Source organism: Stenella coeruleoalba, assembly GCF_951394435.1.
Source record: "Stenella coeruleoalba genome assembly, chromosome: 4".
Classification (NCBI taxonomy): Eukaryota; Metazoa; Chordata; class Mammalia; order Artiodactyla; family Delphinidae; genus Stenella; species Stenella coeruleoalba.
The window spans coordinates 10297421-10322523 of NC_137149.1; the positions used below are offsets into that span (position 1 = coordinate 10297421).

At 33.5% G+C, this 25103-nt stretch overlaps 1 long non-coding RNA gene across 2 annotated transcripts in view; it reads left to right on the plus strand.

The window, feature by feature from the left end:
- Positions 1-12355, plus strand: part of LOC307185564 — a 210821-nt gene extending 198466 nt beyond the window's left edge. For both annotated transcript variants that reach the window (XR_013828093.1, XR_013828094.1), the window contains exon 5: positions 12324-12355. This is a non-coding gene — a long non-coding RNA (uncharacterized lncRNA). The remainder of the gene's footprint in view (positions 1-12323) is intronic.
- Positions 12356-25103: the final 12748 nt, after the last annotated feature.

Here is a 25103-nt window from a genome sequence, read left to right on the forward strand (position 1 = left end):
CTGGGTGGGTTCTCTTTTACAAGGGCACTAATTCCATTCCCGAGTGCTCTGCTTTCATGACCTAATCACCTCTCATAGGCACCACCTCCAAATACCATCACCTTGGGAGTTCGATTTTAACATATAAATTTCGGTAGTTGGGACACATAAATTCAGTTTATAGTAATTCCCTTGTGAAAGTTCTTTGAAATATTCTTTTAGTTGAAGGTATTAGGTCACTGCACTCTTTTTAATTGCTTTCCCTCTCACTTTATTTCACCTGTCTATTTGAGTTTTGGGGGGATTTTTTGTTGTTGTTGTTTCTCCCCGCCACTCTGCACATGGGGGAATCTTAGTTCTGTGACCAGGGATCAAACCAAGGCCCTTGGCAGTGAGAGTGCAGAGTCCTAACCTCTGGATCACCAGAGAATTCCCTATTTGAGGTAGTTTTTAAAAATCCAAAATGTCCTAGAAAATATTTTCTTTTGTCCAGGTTTTCAAAAATAGTTGCATAGATTTTAGGTATGTACCCATTTGCAATTCTCCTATTTTTCTTTTATCATCTTCTGGTGACTTCTTCCCACTTTATGATTTTAAATGTTTGTATGTTTCTAGTTTTATATTCATTTTATTTTTTTCTTCCTTTCTTAAGTACATTTTATGTGTAATGGTTTCTTTACATTATATTTACTTGATATTAAATTACCTTCGTAACTTGCTTTGTAAATTTTAGACAGTATTTACTTTTTGAGGCAAGAATAAAGAAATAATTATACTTTTTCTGATTTCTCTAATTTTATTAATAGTTTTAATGCTTTAGTTCAAGAGATTTATCTTTGTCACACATTTTTCATCATTTTATGAAATGTCAAAATGTTTTCTGCCTAACATGGCAAAATAGATAAAAAAAGAATATTAGTGGAAGTACAAGAGTTGTGTTTTGAAAGTTTTGTTCTTAGTTGTCTTATTTTAACTTCTTGCTGATTAGAAGATATCATTTATAGAACAGATGCTTTTAAAACTTGTATCAAGATCATTTTAAATTTTATTAGATGCTTTGCCTAATTAACTTTAAAATACTGTTTGAGGATGAAACATATTACAGGTTTAAAAGCATAGTTCATTTATACAGGTTTTATCCCAGTTGCCTTACTTATTTCCCTTGGATATTAAATACCCCTACATTATTTTTAGTAATTCTATTTCCACTATACAGATGAGAAAATTGATGCTCAGATATTAAAAAACAGGAAATAGATTCAAGTTGATGTGCTTAAACTGTAGTGTCATTGTCCCACATAATCTGATTAAAACCTAAGTTTCATGCCTCAGATATGTCTGTGGTTGAACATGTTATGACTTTTCAGTGAAGGTGCTCTATTTTTTTAAATATCCAACCTTAAATTTTGCTTCCACTAATGAGGACTCATTTATAAACTCTTTTTTTCTTTTTCTCTTATTTCTTCTGTAATGAGACTATATATAAAATGATAATGATATGAAATGAAAAATGAAATGAAAAATGATAATTACCTATAGCTATGATATCTGTAAATGTTGTATTTTGATATACATGTATATTATTATTACTATCTGTATCCAAACTTTATAGTGTCTATGAAAAAGTAAATAATGTATAATGATGAAATTACTGATTAATGAGGAAAACAATAAGCACTCTTAAATTGTTTACCAAAGAGTTTAAATTGAGCCTTTGTAGTAAGTACATATTTGTTGGCATAAAATACCGTGCAAATAAATTCTTTAAAATCTGTATAGTAAAGGAGGATATCATGAAGATCTATTTAAAATGACATTCTTTGAATTCCAGCTTATGTTAAAAATTCCAGTTTTATGTAAGAGTAACATCTTGTAATTTAAACTATCTTTTCTGAGTACATCAGCAGAAGTAGAGTTCATTAAGTTGATATAGATCTTTTCCTAACCTTAACCAGACTTGAAAGTACAAGTTTAGCAGAGTATTTATATGGTAAGCATACTGAAACTGCTTACTTAATGTAAAGTGCAACTTGTGCTATCTCTTTCAAATTATGTATTTGGGGCTCTACTTTTTTGGAGAAAAAACCTGATAACTCAATCTGGTCTCTAACAATTTCAGCAGAACCTTAACTTTATACACATTACAGATAAATAGCCTGGGTTTTGATTTTATAGCCTTGTGGTGGTAAAGGCCAGATTTGTAGGTTATGACAACAATAGCGAGGAAAAGATGAAGAAGAGTTAATACAAAAAAGAATAAGAGTGACAATCTCATTTTAATATAGGCAGATATTAATTTTTGTTATTAAAAACTTGAGGTAATATAATAGTTTTATTTGTGGAACCAAAAAATACTATAATTACTTTATTACTTTATTAAAAATGGAAATGTGATTTTTCAAACCCTTGACCAAATTTATTTGTTTGTCTTTTCTAAATGTATAGTTGAAAACTATTTTATTTATTTATTTTACTTTAATCATCTATTCAGTAACTTCAACTTGTTCTCTTGTCTCTCAAATGAATAAAGTAAAAAAACAAAACAAATTCTCTACAGTCTTGTCCCATTCTACCTGTAAACTCTCTCATCATCTCTTATTTGTCCTTAACACCAATTTCCATTTAATAGGCATATTACTTAGCTCAAAGCTGACTGACAAATTTGGAATCATTCTCAGCATCGATCCTTGAATTGCCCTGCCCCTTTGCTTAAAACTCCTTTGTCCTTATTTATGTTTATTCTAAGATCATGAATCTTGCAAGACTCTTTTGCATAAACAACCTGACCAGTATATATTGCAATATGGTGGTTCTCTCCTCTGAAACTTTACAATGCTCTGTCTGTACTGCACTATTGCTTTGATTTATTGGTAACATGTTATACTGGTAACATGCCATATTGTTGGATTTTTGATTCATGATGGTAACTCTTTATTTTCTGTCTGTTCTCATTCATCAAATATGGATTTTTACTATTCATATTATCATGATTCATAATAATGCTTTGTAGAAAAATGTGACAATTCTCTTTATTCAGTGAGTAAATTAAGTCTTCCAGGCTTTAACTTGCCCAAAGTCACTCACACAAAATGAGAAGATCTAGGATTTTTTACATAAATCTTGTCTAAAGATGAGTCCCTGCTTGTAATCACTGTTTTGGTTGGTATGAGATTTCAAGTCCTCGACAAAGTTGAAACAATGGGAAGGCTGTATGCAACCAAAATGTGTGAATCGGTTTGCAAGTTTAGATTATCTGAGGTCCACATAGGTCTTTAGAAAGTCTCTCCTTCACCCCATTCTAGAGCCTCTGTTCTAAGGTGAAATTTCCAACAGTTGATCTTTCTTTAAGTTTCCTTCCTATTTCTGTCAAACCACATCCAGTTAATATATTTAACTGCTATTTTAATACTAAAAGTTTTTCCATCATATATGATTCATATATGATTCTAGCTCTAAGTGTGGAGTGACTTCAGTGAAATACTCCTCTCTACAGATGATGGCAGTTGAATTCCATAGTTGAAAGTACCTGGAGCATGAAAATAATTTTTTCCTCTTTTTGTTTTGTTATTCACAACAAGCAGTAAAATAATGAGTTCTGAGAAAGTAATATATGTGTGTGTTTGTGTTTTAATTTTTATTCCACTGGGTAGATCTAATCAAAGTTTGGCTTTCCTAATGGACTGAACAACTTTTACATTTCTCTTTATTTTTTAGTAATATAAAAGATAGATTAGGTAATTTTGGAAATGAAATCGAAAGCAGGATTTATATGCCCTTAAAAGCTTATTTTCTACTGGGGAAAACAGGCAAACTAGCTATTAATTCCAGTGATTAATTACCTTCTGTGGCATAGGAAATGCCAGGTTGCATTGGGGTAACTTAACCTTAGGAAGTACAGGGGGCTCTTAATTGATTTAGGGAAGAATAGTGTCAAGGAAGCTTTCTCTGTTAATGTAACATAAAAACTAAAGTCTGAAAGAATTATAGGACTGAACCAAGAAAAGACATGAAGTGCTTTCCAGAGTCTGGATAAATACACACACACACACACACACACACACACACACACACACACACACACACACACACACATCCCCGTGAGATACAGCGTAAGCCTTACAGCTTTTCAGAGGCAGTTCCAGGATGGTTCTGAAGCCTGATTGTTATATGAAATAGTGTAGAAATATGCAAGCTGCTGGCAGGCTCTAAGCATCCTCTTAACTTGTGCTGTGCGCTCTGCAGTTTCAATGGAGGATGAATAGCCATAAGATAAAGCAATGGGCTCTTTAATCAAGGACTTCTGGAAGAAGTAGCAGAAAGAAAGATGAAAGCCCAAATCGCAGTAATAGTTACTCTCTTCCCATCAACTCCCGAACTTATATATAAAAGCATAAGCTAAGGCCTAAGCTGATGGCCAAATGCCAGGTAGTCATTAATAACGAAAAGAGCTGACTTTCATTAGAGATTAAAAGGTAAGCTTACAAGGAAACAAAATAAGTTATCTGAAAAGCAAAATCACCATGCAAAAAAGGCAAAATATTAAAGAATCCACAAATGAGAGAGAAATAAAACTCAGAGTTTTGAGAAAAACACAAAAATGCATGGTAAATATCTCCAAAAAGATTAGGAAGAATATTAAACACAAAAGAGTAGAAGCTCTTAGCAATATTGAAAATGAGAATCAAATTATCATTTTTTAATCTTTTTTATTGAAGTGTACTTGATGTATATTATATAAATTACAGGTATACAGTATAGTGATTCAAAATTTTTAAAGATTGTACTCCATACTTATTATAAACACTGTTTTCCCCATCTTGTACAATATATAATTGTAGCTTATTTTATACATAATAGTGTGTACCTCTTAATCCCCTACACCTAATTGCCCCTCTACCTTCCCTCTCCCCACTGGTAAACACTAGTTTGTTCTCTGTGTCTGTGAATCTGCTTCTTTTTTGTTTTATTCACTAGTTTGTTATATTTTTTTCGATTCCACATATAAGTGATATCATGTGATATTTGTCTTTCTCTGTCTTTCACTTAGTATGATAATCTCTAGGTCCATCCATGTTGCGGCAAATGGCAAAATTTCATTCTTTATGGCTGAGTAGTATTCTACTGTATATATATATATATACCACATCTTTTTTATCCATTCATCTGTTCATGGACACTTAGGTTGCTTCCATACCTTGGCAATCGTAAATAATGCTGCTATGAACAATGGGGCACATATATCTTTTTGAATTAGTGTTTTTCGCTTCTTTCAGGTATATACCTAGGAGTGGAATTGCTAGGCCATATGGTAGTTCCATTTTTAGTTTTTTGAGAAACCTCCATACTGTTTTCCCTAGTGGATGCACCAATTTACCTTCCCACCAACAGTGTACAACAGTTTCCTCTTCTCAACATTCTTGCCAACATTTGTTTTTTGTGTTTTTTTTGATGATAGCCATTCCAACAGGTGTGAGGTGATATCTCATTGTGGTTTTGATTTGCATTTCCTTGATGATTAGCAATATTGAGCATCTTTTCAAACAGCTTCTGACCACTGCATGTCCTCTTTGGAAAAATATCTATTCAGTTCTTCTGCCCATTTTCTAATTAGGTTGTTTGTTTTTTTGATGTTGAGTTGTATGAGCTGTTTCTATATTTGGATATTAACCCCTTATCAGTCATATCATTTGCAAATATTTTCTACCATTTAGTAGGTTGTCTTTTGGGTTTGTCAATAGTTTCCTTTGCTGTGCAAAAGCTTTTAAGTTTAATTAGGTCCCATTTGTTTATTTTGGGTTTTATTTCCTTTGTTTTAGGAGATGGATCCAAAACATATTGCTGCAATTTATGTCAGAGTGCTTTGCCTGTGTTTTTGTTTCCTAGTTTTATGGTATGCAGTCTTACATTTAGGTCCTTAATCCATTTGGTCGGGTTTTCTTTGTATAGCAAATATTCTAATTTCATCTTTTTACATGCAGTTGTCTGGTTTTTCCAACACCACTCACTGAAGAGACTGTTTTTTCCCCATTGTATATTCTTGCCTCCTTTGTCATAGATTAATTGACCATAAGTGCATGGGTTTATTTCTGTGCTCTGTATTCTGCTCCATTGATCTATGTGTCTGTTTTTATGCCAGTACCATACTGTTTGAAATGCTGAAGCTTTGTAGTATGATCTCAAGTCATGGAGTGTGATTCCTCTAGTTCTGTTCTTCTTTCTCGAGATTGTTTTAACTATTCAGGGTCTTTTGTGTTTCCATACAAATTTAAAAATTATTTGTTCTAGTTCTGTGAAAACTGCCATTGGTATTTTGATACGGATTGCATCGAATCTGTAGAACTTTATTAGAAATTACTAGTTTTGTAAAGTAGCTTTAACATTTTCAATTCTCACAGCAGCTTCTGCACATTGCTTATCTGTTTTACAATACATTTTTTCCTTTATTAGTAAACTTTATTTTTTAGAGCAAGTTTAGGTTCACAGCAAAGTTAAGAGGAAGGTACAGAGTTTCCATATACCCCATGTCCCCAAATACCCACAATCTCCCCCACTATCAACAGTCCACACCAGGGTGGTACATTTGATATAAGCAATATACCTACATTGACATCATTATCATCCAAAGTCCATAGTTTACATTAAGATTCATTCTTGGTGTTTTGTACATTCTATGAGTTGTGATGAGTTATGGCAGATGTATAATGACACTCACCATTCTACTATGATTCAGAGTAGTTTCAATATCCTAAAAAAAACCTCTGTGCTCTGCCTATTCATCCCTCTCTCCCCTCAGACCCTGGGAACCATTCATTTTATTTCTCTATAATTTTGCCCTTTCCAGAATGCCATTTGCTTGGAATAATATAATACATAGCTTTTTATACTGGCTTCTTTCACCTAAGAATATGCATTTAAGTCTCTTCCATGTCTTTTCACGGCTTGATAGCTCATTCCTTTTAGTGCCAAATAATCATCCATTGTCTGGATGCACCACAGTTTATTTATAAATTCACCAACTGAAGGACATTCTTGGTTTTTTGCAAGTTTTGGCAGTTATGAGTAAAGCTGCTATACATACTTGTGTGCAGGTTTTCTTGTGAATATAAGTTTTCACCTCCTTGGGTAAATTCCAAGGAGGGCAATTCCTGGATCATATGGTGAATATGTGTGGTTTTATAAGAAACTGCCAAACTGTCTTCCAAAGTAGCTGTATCATTTTGCATCCCATCAGCAATGAATAAGAGTTTCTGTTGCTCCATATCTTTGTCAGCATTTGATGTTGTCAATGTTCTGGGTTTTGGCCATTCTAATAGTATAGTGGTGTCTCACTGTTTTTTTTTTAATTTCCCTGTATTTGTATTTGTATTGTATTTGTATTTCCCTGATGAATTATGATGTGGAGCATCTTTTCATATGTTTATTTACCATCTGTATATCATTGTTGGTGAGGTTTCTGTTGAGGTTTCTGACCCATATTTAATTGAGTTGTTCATTTTCTTATTGTTGAATTTCAAAAATATTTTTGTATATATTGGATGACAGCCCTTTATCAGTTATGTCTTTTGCAGATATTTTTGGTCTTTTTATTTTCTTGACATTTTCTTTCACAGAGCAGAGGTATTTAATTTTAATGAGTCAAGCTTATCAATTCCTTCTATTATGGATCATGTCTTTAGTGTTTTATCTAAAAATCATCACCATACCCATGGTCATCTAGACTTTTTCCTGTTATCTTCTAAGAGCTTTATAGATTTGTGTTTTACATTTAGTTTTGTGATTTAATTTTCATAAAGAATGTAATGTCAGTGTCTAGAATCATTTTTTTGCATGTTAATATCCAGTTATTCCAGCACCATTTGTTGAAAGACTATTTTTGCTCCATTGTATTATTTCTGCCATTTTGTCAAAGAACAGATGACTATGTTTATGTGGGTCTAATACCAGGTTCTCTAATCTGTTTCATTGTTCTGTTTGTCTGTTCATTCACCAATACCACATTATCTTGATTAACGCTACTTTATAGTAAGTCTCGAAGTTGGGTAGTATCTGTCTTCTGACATTATTCTTCTCCTTCAGTTATGAGTTGGTTATTTTGTGTCTTTTGCCTCCAATATAAACTTTAGAATCAGTTTGTCAATATCCATTATGCAACTTGCTGTGATTTAGTTCTTCTTTGATATCTCTCATCAGAATTTGGTAGTTTGCCTCATATAGACCTTGTACATTCTTTGTTAGAGTTATACCTAAGTATTTCATATTTGGTGTGCTGATATGAATGGTATTGTGTTTTAATATCAAATTCCATTTAGTCATTACTGGTATATAGGAAAGCATTTGACTTTTGTATGTTAACCTTGTATCCTGTAATCTTATATATAATTATTTATTAATTCCAGGAGTTTTTTTGGTTCTTTTAAATTTTCTATATAGACAATCATGTCATCTGTGAATAAAGAGAGTTTTATTTCTTCCTTCTCAATCTGTATACTTTTAATTTCCTTTTCTTATCTGACCGCATTAGTTAACACTTTCAATATGATGTTGAATAGCAGTGTAAGAGGTAACATGTTTTCCTTATTCCTGATCTTAGTAGGAAAGCTTCAATTTCCTCACCATTAAGTCTGATATTAGTTGTAGAATTTTTTGTAGATGTCCTTTATCAAGGTGAGGAATTTGCTGTCTATCCCTGGTTTGCTAAGAATTTTGATCATGAATTGGTGTTGGATTTTGCAAATTCTTTTTCTGTATCATATCTATTGATACGATCATGTCATTTTTCTTTTTTAACCTCTTGATGTGATGGGCTCTATTAATTGATTTCCGAATGCTGAACCAGCCTTGCATAGCTGGGATAAATCTCACTTGTTCATGATGTATAATTCTTTTTATATATTGTTGGATTCTATTAGCTAAATTTTGTTTAGGATTTTTGTGATATGTTCATAAATGATATTGGACTGTAGTTTTCTTCTTTTTGGTAATGTCTTCATCTGTTTTTGGTATTAGGATAATTCTGGCCTTATAGTATGAGTTAGAAAATATTTCCTTTGAAAAAGATTGTAGATAATTAGTAATTTTTTCTTCAATGTTTGGTAGAATTCACCAGTGAATCCATCTGGACTGAGTATTTTTTGATTTGGAAGGTTATTAACCATTGATTCTGTTTCTTTAATAGATATAAGACTATTCAGATTACCTATTTCTTCTTGTTTGAATTTTGGCAGATTGGTCTTTCAAGGAATTAGTCCAGTTCATCTAGGTTATCAAATTTGTGGGCATAGTGTTTTCCTTCATGTTTCTTTATTATCCTTTAAATGTTTTTAATATCTGTAATTATGTCTCCTCTTTCATTCCTGATATTGGTTATTTGGATCTTCTGTCTTTTTCTCTTGGTCAGCTTGGATAGAGTCTTGTTGATTTTATTGATAATTTCAAGGAGCCAGCTTTTGATTTTCTTTTTTTTTCCTGTTCTCCACTTTATTGACTTATATAACTTATTTTTTTTCTTCTTCTGTTTATGTGAACTTAATCCAATCTACTTTTGCTGGTCTGGAAATTTAGATGACTGATTTTAGATTTTTTTCTTTTCTAATGTATGAATTCAATGCTATTAATTTCACTCTAAGCAATGCTTTCAATGTATACCACAGATTTTTTTTTTTTTTTTTTTTTTTTTTTCCCGGTACGCGGGCCTCTCACTGTTGTGGCCTCTCCTGCTGCGGAGCACAGGCTCTGGACGCACAGGCTCAGAGGCCATGGCTCACGGACCCAGCCGCTCCGCAGCATGTGGGATCTTCCCAGACCGGGGCACGAACCTGTGTCCCCTGCATCAGCAGGCAGACTCTCAACCACTGCGCCACCAGGGAAGCCCGTATACCACAGATTTTGATAAGTTGTCTATTTATTTTAATTTAGTTCAAAATATTTTTAAATTTCTGTTTATAATATTTTGTTGTTGTAGGCAGTCATAATGTGCCACATTAAAAAAAAAATCCAGTGGTAAATAGGCTTTCAATAATATGGTGGTAAGTTGTGTGCAGAAAGAAAAGTGCTTTCTATAGTTCTGTCATTATCGTTGGTGAGTCTGTGCCCCTGCACTGTGAACTTCGTCAGTGCTCCCCCCAACCCCAACGAGACACTGATGGCTAGAGGGTGCTGGAGTTGGAGAATTCCCTTCTTTCAGGTAGCTTAGGCTCTGTTAAAACCCCATAGGTTATTCTGCCAAAATAGTTTTTCCTGAGGCCCTGCCTTTTTACGCACAGAATGCTCTGGCATATTTCAGATTGTTTCCTTTTCCTTCTACCTGCTGGAAGCATAAGGGGATTTTTCTCCAGTATTCATTGTGAGAACCTGGAAGGTAAAACTCACAAAAGTGTGGGAGCTTATTGATGACTGTTACCCCTTGGAGCTTTTAACTCTCAGAGTTGTTCATACCAAGCCTCTGACAATTTGTCAATTACAGTTCAGGTTTTCCTACAACTGAACTGGCTCCTGTGGAGGATTTTGCTCTTGGGTTTCTGTTCTGGAAGTTAAAACATTGCTGGAGCTAGAAAGTGGACGAACACGAAAGCAAAAAACTCTTGCTATGACAAAATGAATGAGTGCTGGAAGCTCTTTCCCCTCATCCTGCCCTTAACAATAGTTCTATCCACATTTCCATACACAGAGTTGCGGCACAGCTGTAGTGCAGACATCAATCTGTATGTTCATATATGCCTCGAATTCCAGAGGACATATGTCAAGCTCTCCTAAGTGCTCCCTTACCATGTTCTGTTCTTTTTCCCAAGAGCAGTGAGTTCCAAATCTGATATATTCTACTACTTCAAATAAATGTTTGTGCTAGTATAAGAAAAGGCTTGACTGCAACATTTGTACTTTAGCTGAAATTGTGAGTCAATAGGAAAAATAATTTAACATCCTGTGTCATACACAGAAACTATATGAATGTCTATTACAGGCTTAACTGAGCCTCTGTCACCTTCATGGGCTAGGCTGGTGATTTAAGTTCATAGAATCATAGAGTGTCATATGCTTGAAAGTAGAAAGTTGAAATGTACTTAACAAGGAATCTTTTAGCCAGTGAGTGAAGATACTCAATGACAGGAAACACCGTACTCTGTACTCTTAGACACCACTGACATTAAAGTGATATTGGAAAGCTAATAAACATATACTATGCATATTCAACATCTCAAATATATGAACATTGTACATTGATTCATCTAGGATGAATGTGGAATACAATGTTCTGCCTTATGGAATGAAAATGACCTAAAATACCAAGTACAGTTTGTGAGGTCTTGTTTTAAATAATAGAATGAAGTAATATTATGCTTAACATATGAATCATATTAAATGTTGTTTGAGGGTGATCTTGAAATTACTTTAGATCTTGAAATGTAACCACTTGAACATTATATCCATCTGGTTTTTGTTATTCAGTAATGGTTTTGGTAACACCAAAACTTTCTGTTTGATCATTTTAGTTGTTTGTTTTCACAGGATAAAGGGAAATTGAATATAGTAGACTATCCATTGCTGATTTTTGTAAACTGTCTTATTAGTTTAGGGTATGATTTCAACCTGCCACCCTCAAAAAATAATGATGTCATTCATTCTCAAATATTATCTATTCATCATTGGGCTGTTGGTAAATCTTATTAGAAGAGAGTGACAATTTTCGCACTAAGAAGCAACTTTTATCTAAAATCCACCTTGCATTTAGTCTATTCTTTAACAAAACTGGAGCACGCTAGGGAATCTTAAAGGATTTTGGCAAAACCCTGGAAATAAGCTATATCCAACGAGGTGTAATTTCCCTTACAATCAATACTAGAACTGATGGTAAAATAAAAATTCTCGAGTTACATTACTCTTGCCATTTGTTTTGATGAAGTCCAACAAACTTTTGTCCCAGTATTTGTTTATTTGGCCAGGTGAGCTCAAAAATTAGGAGAATTCTACTCTTAATTTTGTACATTCATTTGGCAGTCTATGAAATAATTCCACAAAGGCAAGTATTATTTCAGATGATATAAATATAATCGCCTCTGATATGTCTTGTTGAGTTTGATAACAGTTTGTCTACAAGTGACTAAACTAACTGTGTAAGGGTGTTAAATTTGAGATAATTCAGTTATAAAACCTAGAATAGCATTTCCTCGTCTGCTTTCTAATATATTTTTAGCTGGCTGATCTGTGAGTTGTGAAAACGTTACCCATATGTCTAGATTGATATGTCAAATAATTTGAATAGCTACAATTTTAAATAAAACATAAGAGCAACAATCAGGATTCACATTTAAAATTTTGTTTTCATTAAGGCCTTGTTTTGTCTATTACAGAAGCAAGAGAAAAACAGAAGCAGAGCATAAGGTAAGTACATTGATTTCATTCAATTTCTATGTCCATTTGGATTTCTAGCTATGCTGTTTGAGAACATCATACAATTATATAATCTCTGCATCTCACTTTTCTGTCTTCTTTAAAGGAAGTTTTATCATTCATAAATCCCAGTGTACTGTACCTTCCTCTTAAGCTTGCAAGGAGATTAAATGTATTAGTGCATATAAAGTGCTTCACACAATGCCTGGCTAGGTTACTTACTTTTATGTTTGTTAAGAAGTTTTTCAAAACAGGAATATTTCTAAATAGTTATTGTTACTCTTTCTGATATATTTGCTAACTGAATGAATCACATTTGGAAAGACTTATCCAGGGTTTATTGGATTATAAGTGAAAATATTTTATGGCCAACTACTAGCACAAGCCTTTCTTAGAGTCTATTAAATTTATATTATGTGTGCATTAAATTGAACCAAATTTGATAATTTGTCTTACTTACTCTGTGTGATACCAAGATGTCTGCCACATCCCTTTCAGAAGGCACTTACTCTAAATTATAGGGTTAAGTATTATGGTTTCTTTACAATTCTTTACTCTGGAGGGTGTAAGGTGCTTTTTTTCCTGTTATTTTGTGGCTGTGTTGTGAGCTGCTGTTTGCAACAGTACTACTCACCATCTTCTCTGTTGTCAGGGAGCATATAGGAAAGAAGTATGACCCAGCCTGAACAAATATACAGCTTATCTTTTTCCCATAAGATGTGTGCCTGTGTACATTTGTAGGGGGAGAAGGTGTCTCAAAAGTTGCTCACTTAACCCAAAATTGCAAATGAAAACATGTTATAAGGATATTTTGTCAAGGTTCCTAACATCCTCTCCCTTGTTTTAGGGTTCAGACATCTCCATTCTTCAATCTTCTACCATTCTTTCATGAGAACTGCCTACAAACCCATAAGGAATTGAATTAATTTCTGGGTCCATCTCTCTTCCCTACATGTTTCTCCGTGATTCCAACCCTATTCAGCTTGGGCGGTAGCCAAGGGTTACCTTCTGAAAGTCAGCGATGCCTATTGGTTAACTTCCCATTACACAGAACATCCTGCTGTTAGATATCTATGGAAACAAGTGTGGGCAAATCCTATCTGTTAAATTTCCTTTGTTCAATGTGAAGTGCCTCCTCACCCCACCCCTAACCTCCACGTGTAAAAGCAGCATATCTTTAACTCCTGAGGTTTTCCTAATGAGCCATGCAAATCATCGAAGAAGATATGGTAAATGAATGGCATAGTGGCAAGGCAACAGAAGAGCATAAATCATATTGAGAGAAAGTGTTTCTTTTTTAAGTTGAAGTACAGTTGATTTACAATGTTTCAGGTGTACAACAAAGTGATTCAGTTATACACACACACACATTCTTTTTCAGATTCTGTTCCATTATAGGTTACTACAAGATACTGAATATAGTTCCCTGTGCTATACAATAGGTCCTTGTTGATTATCTGTGTTATATATAGTGGTGTGTATCTTTTAATCCCAAATTCCCTATTAATCCCCCACCCCCAGACTTTCCCCTTTGGTACCCATAAGTTTGTTCTCTATGTCTGTGAGTCTACTTCTGATTTGTAAATAAGTTCATTTGTATCATATTTTAGATTCCATATATAAGTGATATCATATGATTTCTCAAACATTATCTATTCATTCTGTCTTTCTGTCTTTCACTTAGTATGATAATCTCTAGGTCCATCCATATTGCTGCAAATGGCATTATTTAATTCTTTTTATGGCTAAGTAATATTCCATTGTATATATCTACCACATCTTCTTTATTCACTCATCTGTCAATGGATTTTAGGTTGCTTCCATGTCTTGGCTATTGTAAATAATGCTTCTGTGAACACTGGGATGCATGTATCTTTTCAAATTAGTTTTCATCTTTTCCGGATAAAGAGAACATTTTTCTTTAATTAGAGAATCTCTAATATAACACATGGAGAGGTGTTTCCTTTCATTTTCTTCGTTCTTTATCTTGGAACTTATTGGAATAAATGAAGTAACTACTTTATTCTTCCACAGATGTTACCTTTTTTAACCTCTGGGAATCAATGATTCTAGATACTAGATAGACTCTGATCTCTCTCTGAGTGTGTAAATAACTATTTCCCATTTTATTTTAAAAAGAATTTGATAATTGTTTCTGAAACACACACAAAGAAAATACATCTGATTACTAACTGTATACTGTGTTCAAAATATGTACTACTGAATAGACAGGAGAAATTGAAAATAACAACCACAACAACAGAATACATAAAAGATATAGATGAGTCTCCTGGTCATTAAAACAGTCCTTCAATATCAATGTCTTTTAAAATACATATCATCCATCAGGAACACCTCTTTCCTCTTATCATTTTTGAGACTTTCCTTCGCAAAAGGGTAGATAGATAGATCGATAGATAGACAGGCAGACAGTTAGATACAGATATACTGTTTAAAACTTTATAATCTTGAAAATTTGGCTTGATTATCTGTATTATTTATGAAGAAACTGATTATTGAAAGTTTATCTAATTTCTCCAGATTTATACAGTTGGTACATGGTAGACAAAGAACCAAGGTTTTTTTTGTTTTGTTTTGTTTTTTTGCGGTACGCAGGCCTCTCACTGCTGTGGCCTCTCCCGTTGCGGAGCACGGGGTCCAGACGCGCAGGCTCAGCGGCCATGGCTCACGGGCCCAGCTGCTCCGCGGCATGTGGGATCCTCCCGGACCGGGGCACGAACCCGTGTCCCCTGCATCGGCAGGCAGACTTTCAACCACTGCACCACCAGGGAAGCCTAGAACCAAGGTTTTGAAGCCAGATGTGTTTGACTTCAAAGCCTAAAGAATTATATTATTGTGATAAAATATTTTACAGATGCCATTTCTTTTATTTCACTCAACACTCTCAAAGTTTGGTTTAACAAGCTTGTTCAAGGAATAGGGAGGCAAAAGTGGCTTGTGAACCCAGTTTTCTCCAATTCCATACTCATGGATGTCAACTACTCTCTTCATCTTTTCTCATCTTTATTTAAAACTCATCTTTTAATACCATCTTGAGATAAATATAATTTCCAGTCATTATTATTTAGAAAAGAACAAAGTAGCATATACTATATGCATATTTGAGTAAGTGAACTGAGAAGAGATAGCCTAGAGGAAGACCACTATTAATAAATTTACACTTTAGCCAAATCATCTTAAGAACATACAGTTAAAATCTCTATTTCTGGTCAACAGACAAATAGGAGTTGAGTACAAGCTATTTTATACTATTATCTGGAAATATTTTTCAAGCCTTCATTATGACACTCTGATCATCATTAGGTATAAAGAAAGACAAGAGCAAACATGAGAATTCCCTTTCCAATGATCAGTGAGAAACCCTCCTTGTATTCTTGTTCAGAGCAGATGAGTGTCTGTCAATACTGGACCCAGATCAAATAGATTTTGTCTTGTTGGTCTGCATAATAGAGGCTTACTTATGTTTTTAGGGTATTTGAATAAATTGTCAGTATTTTAAAATCCATTGATAACATAAAGATGCAAACTTACATTTTTCAAAAATTAGAATATCTGGCAATATCAAGTTCATATGGCATGAAATGAACACTTCAGATATGTCAGATTTGAATGAATCACCATATAAATCACCAGCCGAAGTGATACAATTTGGGGAATGAAAGGTCTCCCATTAAATTGCATGCCTCATGATCAGGTAGAAGCCAAAATTGTCTCAGAGAAATGGTAGATATATGATTACTCTAGTCATTAGTCTTGTAATCAGCAAAGTCCCTAATATTCCCTATTGACTCTTAGATCCTAAAACCAACTATCAATAGTTATTGCACTATTGTATTGTTAAGAGAAAAAGAAAACATTTCCCATCACTATGTTTCTAAGAAATTAAAGAAACAAAACGTATATTAAGAGAATCTTTTGTTTTAATACGCTACATTATATTTACCAAAAAATACTAATCTGCCTTAATCTCAAAATTACTTCACATAATAATATTCCTTTTATGGTATTTTGAAAATTATTATGGATTCCAGTTTTATAAGTATTATTTTATGATATTATAATTACCTAAGAAATGTAAGAATCTAAAAACTTGCTATTTGTTCATAAAAAAATGTTTAATAGAATTCTTCAAAAAAATTGTGAAAAGGAAATTTGTGAGTTTTCTAAAGTCTAAATCATTAAAATATTTTTGATGATAATCTAAAAAGTATTGTGGATAATACTTTTTCGTTCAAGAACACCAAGGTACTACTACTATGATTACTATTAATACAGCTAGCCTATAGGAACCATATATTAAAGTAGGAGCTTGAAGATACTAATTCCATATCTTTAAAAAAGATTAGGATTTTTCACTAGAATTTAGTACATATATAGGTTTTTTTTCCTTCAAAAATATTTAGGCTCTTTTTGAAGAATAAAGTAAACAGGATTCAGGAAGAAATATTTCAGAGCATATTACCAGTGAACAAATTTATAAAGAGAAATTCTTAGAGTCAGTACTCTAGTTGAGATAGGCTTGTATCATTTTTTATTTTTCTGTCAACACTGAAGTCTTGCATGATAAATTCAGTATTGTAAATTCCCTTTTTCTTTGAATGGACTTGAATGATTCTCAGGCAAGCACACAGACCTAGGAGTACAGCAGCAGCTTTCTAAATATTCAAAAGTAAATAGAGAGGATACCTGGAAAACAGAATTTCACAGGTAGCAATTTTAATCCACTAAACTGGCTGTCTGTTTTGGATATCAAGAATGGAAAGGCTTATTCCTAGCGCATTGTAAAGATGTAAGAGTGAAGTGAAACTTAACATAGCTCACCTGAAAATACACAATGTAGTATATGAAGAAATATAAAATATATTTATATATTTTACACTGAGTTTTAAATGCCATATATATATATATATGACTGTGTCTACATGTATATGTATATGTGTCTGTGTATAATAGTTATATGTGGATATATTTGTTTGTGTATAGTTGGACAGGTTAGATATGCTAGGTCCCCAATATGTGCAGAGAATCATACTAACTTGTAGAGAAAGTAAAAGAGAAAACCCTACAGAGATGATTTGGCCCAAAACTGTAAATCCTGGGTGGACCTAGATCGAGTCTGTCATACAGAGTGACGTAAGTCAGAAAGAGAAAAACAAATACCGTATGCTAACACGTATATATGGAATCTTAAAAAAAAAAAAGGGGGGGGTTCTGAAGAACCTAGGGGCAGGACAGGAATAAAGACGCAGACGTAGAGAATGGACTTGACGACATGGGGAGTGGGGAAGGGTAAGCTGGGACGAAGTGAGAGAGTGGCATTGACATATATACACTACCAAAAGTAAAATAGATAGCTAGTGGGAAGCAGCCACATAGCACAGGGAGATCAGCTCGGTGCTTTGTGACCACCTAGATGTGTGGGACAGGGAGGGTGGGAGGGAGACGCAAGAGGGAGGAGATATGGGGATATATGTATATGTATAGCTGATTCACTTTGTTATAAAGCAGAAACTAACACACCATTGCAAAGCAATTATACTCCAATAAAGATGTTTAAAAAACAAACAAACTGTAAATCCTAATGAAGAACTCAGAGTCATGTCTTTACTGACATGAAAGATGAAGGCCTAAAAAAAACTTTCAAAAATAATATGAAAAACCTGACATTTAATATACTCTCTTTCTAACTATATTCTACATTTAAATTTAAACTTTAAAGATCTCATTACCTAAATGTTGTACTTGCACTCTATTTAAAATATAGTTTTGAATTATTGAATTTTTAAAGTATAAGTCATTGGAATATGTTTTTATACTGATGTATATAGAAATACAATAATATAAATGAAGCAAAGCATGTTCTAGTGTATTATCCCATTTTTCTTTCTCCTACACACATACCTTGGGTTCCATTCTTGGGATAGGAGGACATTTAATATCTAGCTAAGTTTACAATATTGCAGACTGCTTTAAATATATTAGGACTAGAGAGTTACAGAGCTGACCTTGCCTTATCTTTCTTTGCAGGCTTTGAAAATAAGTTTGGGGGTTTCTGTTCTGTGAACTAAAATTTAATAACATGTTTGTAGAAGGTGAAGTTTCCAGGCTAAGAACATTTCTCCTTGAGAAAGTTCAGAGCCTATATTTCCTAATAGTAACTTACTGGCTAATTTATAAAGACTTTTTAGTCTCTTTAAGGCAGAATAATGGCTTATTTGTGAATTGAATTGGATACTAAAAAGATGAGGCATTTCATGTAGAAACCTCAATTTACCAATATTTTTGCCTACATTTTAAAAGTTATTTAATGATTAAAATAACTTTTTGTAGTAAAAGGAATATATTTAACATAGCTTTTTTAATATGCTATATTTTATAAAATGACCATAATATTTGATTCACTAAATAGTATGATTCAAAAGAAAATTAAATTCATCAATGTCACTAACTTTATTGATTACTTATTTGTATACAATAAATTATTAACTAGATAAAATATTAAAATATTTGATTTTGTATATGTACTTACCACCCTTAAAATATTTGGTGTTCTTTTTAAACTTTTTAAAATTAAGATGCATCTAATGCATAGAGGAGTGTGATTAATAGTACAGATTCTAAGTTTTAATCTACTATCCATTCCTTAAATTGGAAAAATGAGCTGAATCTCAGTTTTAAGATAGTGCAAATTTGTACAAAAACATTCTAATTGTTCCAATTCAATTCCAACATGAACAATAAAATACATCTTCCTTTTATTTTAGGTATTTAATTTCTTATACTTAAGATTTTGCTTTATATTCTATTGATGTCCTCAGAAATAAATACATGTCAAACATATCAAACACTGGGGGAAAAAATCTGTTTGTTATTTTAAGTCATAATTATTCACCAAAGGAATATCATAAAAATGCACTGAAATATTCGTGACTTTATTACCTTTTTAACCTATATTTATTTCTTAGTAGCATATACTAACGCAAGAGTAATGTATTTTCTTTTAATATGATTTCCCATACGAAGAATATAATCTACCATATTAGACAGAAGAACATATTTTAACACAAACAGTGCTTGGGTTTTGCTCAAATAGAGGTTCCATTAAAAAGTAAAAGGCATCTTACTTCTGGATATAATCAAAACTGAAAAAAGCAACTAAAGACTAGTAGATTAATCTATTTCAGGGAACTAATTATTTTCCCCAAATTTCTCTGATTCCTTAAGCAAACAAGTTGATGTAGTATATTAGTTGAAGCTGATGTTTTTTATTGGTAGGATAAAAAAAGAACACACCGCATAGAACAGAAAATCTACCTCTGCAATCATTGCTGTGTTACATAATGTAGATATATTGCTCCAGTCCATTATTCTGATTTAATTTAGGTAGATATAATTTATATAGATTTTAAAGCTGATTCTTTAAGAAGCATAGTGACACTGAAGTTCTTTTGCTAAGGGAAACATTGGCTCACCCATTACACAAAGCCGTCTTTACTATGTATCATTGCAAAAATATTAAATTCTAATCCCTTTTGTTTTATAGTTATTTATATTTTAACTCCAGAAGCATCACCTATTTCTCAAAGCATTTGTAATGTTTATTTATATGAATGTTGTCTGCAGTTACGAACTGTTTTAAAGTAGTAAATGCCCCATCTGTTCTAAAATAAAAATATATCATATTAGCTCTTCTAACCAGTTTTGTTTGCTCAAAATGCTGCTGTCTTTAAATATCATTATTTTTATTTGTTTTGAGAACATTAGACAAATTAACGTTACTATCAAAGTGAATTTTGCATATTTATCACCCTTGCAGATTTATAAGCGAAAATTGCTATGTCATCTGTGTTCATAATTGTTTAAGATCTGCAATAATAGAAAATTGAACGAGGTTACAGAGACATCATTCAGACTATAAATTCTTAATTTAGTACCCTAGGAGACTCAATTGTTTTGCCTTTTATTACTCGTTTGCTCCAGTCTCCCACATTGTAGAACTAAAAATGAAGTGGTTTAAAAGCTTATTTTCTCACAAATATTGCCCTCTTGTTTCTAGACAATATTTTATACTGAGCTCTATCTAATGCTTTATATATATTTCACAAATACATAGTAAAAGAGATGGTTTAAAAGCTTCCAGCTGCTTAAGATTAGATGGGGATGAAAATAGGTGATGATGTAAAGCAATAAAGATGAGATCACTGAATAATATCAAATTATCTGTTTCAAGATGTATATGATTTATAATTTCTTACAATTCTATACGCTTCAACAGAGACTACAATGGAATAAGGGGAGGTCTGTACGGAAGCAATAAAGGTTTGCAGCTTAACATAGACAAGTGTTTCCAAAGATGTTTCAATGCACAGAGAAACATATTTTAGCAAATATTTCAAAATATGTGGTTCTGTTAAGTAAAACTCTTTCCGTGCTCCTGCCTACAACCCGTACTTAAAAGAGCTTTGTGAGCATGGATGTTCTGAATTTTATTAAATGAAAAGTTGGTCAAATGACAGCTACGTATATGTCCTTTTCAGTTTAGTAGCCTACCTTTTCAGTGAAGATGATGCAGTTTTCTTGTTGTATTTGAATAAATACATGATATTTATTGGAGGTTTTCTAAAAAGGACTTGAGAAAACCAGTCAGAAATGGTCAGCAATTAAGTAAACAACAAATTCTCCAGAAAGAAACTATTTAAACAAAATTAACTTTACCTATTGGTTTATTAAATCATCACACAAAATCTGGATATATTTTCACCTTTCATGTTCCAACTAGTTGGGCTTATAATATAGATTGTGTGACATAATTAATACTCACTTGGAGACCCACTGGGGATACTTAAAGTAATCATTACTATCCAGAGTAGTTCTATCCAATAAAACTCTCTGAAGTAATGGAGAAGAGATATTTATTTATAAACAGGAAATGGTAATTTAATTGGGGAAGCAACTAAATAAAAAGCCACTCTAGCATTTTGATTTTACAATATAATATTCTAATCACAAAAAGTACATTGTCTTGTCACAATTCTTAAAGACTAGCAACGTTGTTCAGGCAGTGTGCTGTATCTCATGTTTGATTTTTGTTTTCAATTATGATTTATTTTTGAGATTTCCTGCCTAACTTACAAGGGAGTTAAAATGTTAGAAGTAAGAGATCATTCCTGCTGGTTTGCTTGCTGGAAAGTAATTGTCTTCCTTTTCAATCCAGTGCTTTGTAAATCGGCTGTTACTATTGCTTGTGTATGAGCTGAGCTATTGGTAGACTCTAATCGGATGGCTGTGATTTTCCTCGTGTCTGGCCGGCGTCTCCTCATATGTAACAGTGACTTCCGCCAAGTCCTGGAGAGACTCTGTTTCTAACCCTTCATGCCTTGAGGGAGCTAAAAAAATCTTAAGGGATATTTGCTCTAAACAGTAGTTCTTTTTTTTTTTTTTTAAAGAAAACATTTTTAATCTTACAGTACAGTATACCTTGAAAAGTACAGTTATACCAGCTACATCACTGCTGCTTTTATGCTTGCCTCCAGACATCCTGGGCTTGAGATAAAGATACTGTACTCTATACAATATAAACAGTAGTTCTTGAACTTGACTGCATAGTGGAATCTTCTGCAGAGCTCTTGAAAGGTATGAATGCCACGGCCCCATCTTCAGAGATTCTGATTTAATTGGTATGGGGAGCGGCTTGTTCACTTATTTTATTAAAGATCACCTGGTGATTCCTTGGTTAAAAATTCACTGCTCTAGTGTCTTCCTACCTCCCAAACCTCCCTCCCCACCCCCCATCAATTACTACCACATCTTCTGTTCTTATGAGATGCGAGGTTGTTTAGTAGTAGATCTCAGGCGTTTTCAGGAACCCAGTGAGAAAATCAGCTAGCATTGCTGTCAGACACCCTGTTTAAGTATAATAAACATTAATGGCAACTACTTGCAACTTCTTTAGCAGAGTGTTTTAAAGAATGATGTCAAGACCACCAGAGGAGTAAAACAAGAAATAAAAGTTCAAGCAAAGAAAATTGGGAAGGGACTCAGCAGATTTTAGAGGAAGAGGAAACTTTAGTAAAATAAGTATGTAATGGAAGGACAAAAGGGCCTTGGGGTTATCATTGCTCCAGGGAAAAGAAGCATGAAAGGCTTTGTGTTTCCATGTGACAAGTCATAAAAAGAGCATGTGGGCTACGGAACGAAATCCACACTCTCTATATGGTTTTCTCTATGTGCATATATAAAAGTGAAAATGACATAATAAACAGATGAATGATATTTAAGTCATATAGATACATACAGGCTTAGTTTTTACAGGTGTAAAGAGAATCTAAAATTTTGGCCTGGGATGTATAAATTTCGGAGTTGGGGCTGGATATTTGAAGCATCAGCCTTGTTTATTTATCTATTTTTAGCATCAGTCATGTTTAATTCCATTTTATAGATGAAGAAACTGAGGCAAGGGAAAGTTACATGGCTTGCTCAATTTTCCAGTACAATAACGTAGTGTCATCTGGCAAAGGCTGTAGAAAAATCACTAAAATTTCTGCACTTTGATTTTATAATCTGTAAAATAATTACGTTGAGACAGGTGGACTCTAGGATATATTCCAATTCCAAAAAGGCCTATAACTTCTTAAGAGTTTAATTCTCTTACAAGAAATTAAAAGTCACCCTCTTGGTATTCTATCTAAAACAAAATCAGAGTATTCTTCTTTACAGTTTGGAGCATTTGCCTATTTGCAGCTTTCAAAGAAGTCTTTCTTTGCCCATTATTGCTTAAAGACTATCAGAGCTGGTTTGGAGGGAACCACCAATGGTTCCTGTTACTCCCTCAGACCTATATAGATTAACAAAAAATTTTTATTGGAGTGTAGTTGCTTTACAGTGTTGTGTTAGTTTCTACTGTACAGCAAAGAGGATCAGCTCTATGTATCCCTATATCCCCTATTTTTTGGATTTCCTTCCCATTAACTCACCACAGAGCATTGAGTAGAGTTCCCTATGCTATATACAGTAGGTTCTCATTAGTTGTCTACTTTATACGTAGTATCAATAGTGTATACAGGGCTTCCCTGGTGGCGCAGTGGTTGAGAGTCCGCCTGCCGATGCCGAGGACACGGTTTCGTGCCCCGGTCCGGGAAGATCCCACACACCGCGGAGCGGCTGGGCCCGTGAGCCATGGCCGCTGAGCCTGCGCGTCTGGAGCCTGTGCTCCGCAACGGGAGAGGCCACAACAGTGAGAGGGCCGCGTACCGCAAAAAAAAATAGTGTATACATGTCAATCCCAATTCATCCCACCACCACCCTTCCCCCTTGGTATCCATACGTTTTTTCTCTATGTCTTTGTCTCTATTTCTGCTTTGTAAATAAGATCTATACAATTTTTTTCAGATTCCACATATATGCGTTAATATACGATATTTTTTTTTCTCTCTCTGACTTACTTCACTCTGTATGACAGTTTCTAGGTCCATCCATGTCTCTACAAATGATCCAATTTCATTCTTTTTTATGGCTGACTAATATTCCACTGTATACATGTACCACATCTTATCATTCCTCTGTTGATGGACATTTAGGTTGCTTCCATATCCTGGCTATTGTAAGTAGTGCTGCAATGAACATTGGGTGCTTGTGTCTTTTTGAATTATGGTTTTCTCAGGGTATATGCCCAGTAGTGGGATTGCTGGGTCGTAGGGTAGTCCTATTTTTAGTTTTTTAAGGAACCTCCATATTCTTCTCCATAGTGGTTGTATCAATTTACATTCCCACCAATAGTGCAAGAGAGTTCCGTTTTCTCCACACCCTCTCCAGCATTTATTGTTTGTAGATTTTGTGGTGATGACCATTCTGACCGGTGTGAGGTGATATCTCATTGTAGTTTTGGTTTGCATTTCTCTAAGAGTTAGTGATGTTGAGCATTTTTTCCATGTGTTTGTTGGCCATCTGTATATCTTCTTTGGAGAAATGTCTATTTAGGTCTTTCATTCAGGGCAGCATGATTTCTTGACCTGGGATATGCTCTGTATATTTTCTTTTGTTCTTTCCATTTTGAAGATAACAATTCTTCTTAAAGAATATAGATAGAACAAAAGACCATTTGTGTACTTATCCAGCTACTTTCCTTACTTCTAAAATGACACCAGTTTTTATAAATAACAGACATATCTATTCCCTTTTCATCTTGTGTCAAAAAGAGTTTTGCAGGGTTTTTTTTTAAGCATTATTTACCGTGTTATCTGACATTATTTCTATAGGTCTGCATTAAACTTTTATATTTTAATGCTACAAACCTTTTTCCATTTTTTAGGCATTTTAAAAAAAATTTGAGCTAAATAGCTTTCAAATATTATTACACAAAAGAGAAGGGGCTTTGATTTTCTTAGAGGTAGTGCTAAAAGCTGATAAAAATGTATGTTTTGACTTTTTTGATATTTGGAAATAATGTTTCACACATTTCCCATTGCTATCTGTCAGACATGCCATTAATACTATTCGTATGCCTGCTTTCTTGTAAAGTCCTTAGAAACTTTTTGCACTCATTAAGTCCTAAAATCCCAAAGACCAAAGTAGATGGGATGTATTGTTCTCACCTTATAATCAGACAAATTGAGACATAGAAAAATAAATCATCTTTATAACCCCATAGCTTTTGGGGTTATCTCAACATTTTCAGAACAAGGAAAAAACTATTAGTAATGACTTCTAAATGTATTAAATTG